A 3,412-nucleotide genomic window follows, 5' to 3' on the forward strand; every position below is an offset into this window, starting at 1 on the left:
CGTGAGCCTGATACCGAATGAGTGGACCTCTCTTTGATGAGGATGAGTTCGATAGCGGTTAGATAGGGTTTTGTTTGTTTGTTTCAACCATAACCAAGGTGTCACCTTCCCCTTTCACCTGTTTGTTCCCACCTTCCCCGATCCCTTTTATGGGCCCCACACATTGAATTTAATTTTCAACACTTAGCGCCTGACTAAGTGATCTGAGATCACTGACTCAGAAAAACGGGAAAGGTCAGTCTGACTAACACCTCACCCAGCGTCCTGGGATTAGTATCCAAGACAAACAGATCGGAGATGGGCTGTAGACTCCCGAGAGCTGATTCCCACGTGTGAGAAAGCCCAGGAGAGACGGATGGCATTTCTCAAGCTCACTGACATCACTCGAGGTCACGATCCAGGGCTTCACCTTACTGAGGTTGGGGGTTGGAATTCTACGGGAAGAGCAGAAGAACTAGGCTGGTGGTGAGTTAGAAAGGAAAGTAGGGGGGAGGGAGAGGCATTCTTTCTGCTAATCAAAGGAGAAACCAAATAAAATGAATGAAGTCCAAGAAAAATAAAACTCTATTGTTCTGGGGGCATAAGATGCTGGCTCGGAGGCTTCCTTGAGTAATCCAAGTCACACCCTTTCTCTGTGGGACTGGAGGAATGTTGGCTGTTCCTCCGGAGGCCAGGTGGGAGGTGGGTAGACAGGTCTATGGGGATGAGAATTTCGTGGAGCTAGAACGCTGAACATCCCTATGGCCTTGCAGCTGGGAGGCTGGGACGCAAGGGAGCAGAAATGTGCTACTGAATTGGAGCCAGGGTACAAAAATGGGGAGGGGGGAGCAAAGAAAGGTGCAAGAAAACTCGGAAACAGGGAAGCATATGACCCGGTTCTTTTTGTCTTTACCTGAACAGGGGCTTCTGTGTCCTCAAGAGCCCCTTGGCTCCCTTTCATTAAACCGTAGGGTGGATACCCAGGGAGAGGTGGCGTGTCTGAGTCTGGGGTGCGACAGGAAGCAGGAAGTACCAGTCATTTCACAAGAAGGCTTGACAGTGAGAGAGAGAGCCAGCGAAAACTGGCAGACCCCCAAGATCGGGTAGGAAAGTCTGGCCTGGCGTAAAAAAACACTTGGCTTCACACAGTTCTGTGGATACGTTAAAAAACAGGGCAGTCCACAGGGCTGTTCTGCCAGCCCCCCTAAAACATCACTTTCTCTCTCCCATCCTTGACCGTTTCTCGACAATGACATGTCAGCAGCTGGCGGTGAACTTCCACGGCTCGAGGAAGGATAAATGTGACCAGATGTCTTGGCAGGAAAGTTTTTCCCAATAGCAAGTTCATGGATGTATGTGGGCTCATGATGGACCCTGCAACCCGATTTCATCCTTCTTCCCCCCGTGTTCCCTCTCCTTCTCTCTAGATTTTGGCAAGAATCCTACGTGTGTAGCGACAGCTCTGGAATCGCTTGTAACTCTACTTTTGGGAGAATTTTACTGTTGGACCCGTCAGTGGTCCATTTTCTTCTGAACATGTCCGTTCCTTTTTGGGTCATGGTCTCCTTCCTGGACTGGGGATCTCTTACCCGAACTCTGCCTCCAACTCCCCAAACGCGTACTTATCTCCTTCAGCCTCGAAAAACTCAGACCACGCTCCTTCTTTTTCATCTCGGATACAGAATTGGTCCGTTCCGTCCACAGGGTTCTATCTCCGTGTATCAGAAACTGCATCCCTATGAGACAGCGATGTCATTAGGGTGCTTTCAATGTTTTCCAAAGCGCTGGTTCGACACGTGGATTTGTTTCAGTTCCGGGGTCTGCAGACTGCTACGCTAATGGGCATTATTACTGATGTAATGCCCAGCGAGCTCTGGATTCAGGACGCCTGGGTTCTCCTTCTCTCTCTCTCTCCTTTGGTGACCTCGCTCTGTGACTTCTGAGGGGTTCCACATATCTGGGCTCTGGCTGCATCTTACTCAAAGGCGGTTCTTCATCAGAATTTAACTGTGTGTCTCTCTCTCTCTCTCAATCTCTTTCTCTCTCTCTTGCCTTGCCCACGGCCGGGGGATGTACTTTAGCAGTCTCTGACATGCTCCCTTATGGAGCGGTCTGCTTAGAGTGAATCTGAAGAAACTTAGCATGAGGGAAGGTTGGGAAGCCGTTGAGAACTTTTTGGACTGAAACATGGCGGTCCTTTGGCCTTTAAGGAATTCCCATACTACAGCCGAGAAACAGAGAAGAGCTCATTATCTGGAACTTCTAGGGTTTAGAATCTGTCCGGCAGCTTCCATGGAAAATACCTTCGGGCCGAACAGACGAGGGACAAACCAGCCTGGAAATAATTCCACGATGTCAATAGTCGCGTTCCCAGCAGAGTGTACGCACAGAGTTCAGATGTAATAGATTTCCGTCACTTTTTACAAAAAGATGATCCAGCCGATAAAAGGTGTCCTGTAACAAGTGATCACGTCTGAATTCTATTTGTCTGCTATGGCACAGAAGGACCCAATTATGGCATTTTGGCATTTCCCAGTTCTTGGTCACAACCATACCGTCTGGTGTTCTGAAGTAAAAATCTGAGTACTCGAAGCTGTGGTTCGCAGGAGGGTCTTTGCCAGATAAACAGAGAACAGCTCTTCGGGCGAACCCTCGATTTAGGGGTGCTACTCTTAGTATTAGGGTGGAAGTGGTGATCTCAGTTGTTAATGAATGATGTGTAGGGAACCAGAGCAACGAGAGTGCTCGTCGTTGGCTATGTTCTCAGTTATGACTGGGTGCTGATTGGGTGCCCTCTCCCGAAAGGTTGCTGCTGCTGCCTATCATCATCATCATCATCATCATCATCATCATCATCACCATCACCATCACCATCACCATCATCATCTTTGGATATATGCATTGGAAAGCCACCGTGAGTAAAAGCTTTGAACCAAATGTGCCACGTTCACTATCGCTCATTTCACGATGACACCACAAGGCAGCAGACCTGGATTTCCAGCCTTATTTTCTACAGTGTGCGATGACACCAGGGCCCGCCTCGTGAAGTTCCTGTGAGGATTTGAGCTACTGGTGTCGTGTGGAAGAGTCCTCGACATTTAATAAAGGCTCAGCATAGGTTCATTGGGTTAGTTCTATGCCCACAGTAGACCGGAAGGCAAATTGAGGCTCAGAGCAATAAAATGGTATACCCAAGTTCACGCGTGGTAAGGGGAAAGGTTGAGATCAATGCCCAGGTCTATCGGACACTGTGGCCGGGCGGGGCCCTGGGGAATGGGACTTAGAGTAAAGGGCACACATAGAAGAGCCATGCCCCAGAGGGGAATAGCTTACAAATGAGTCTCGCGGGTGGCGACTGTGTGATTCTTTCAGATTTTCTGGATACTCGAAATGTTCTTAATACAATTTTGGAAGAAAAAACATAGTCCAGTGG

Source organism: Pteropus vampyrus, unplaced genomic scaffold, assembly GCF_000151845.1.
Source record: "Pteropus vampyrus isolate Shadow unplaced genomic scaffold, Pvam_2.0 Scaffold169, whole genome shotgun sequence".
Taxonomy (NCBI): Eukaryota; Metazoa; Chordata; class Mammalia; order Chiroptera; family Pteropodidae; genus Pteropus; species Pteropus vampyrus.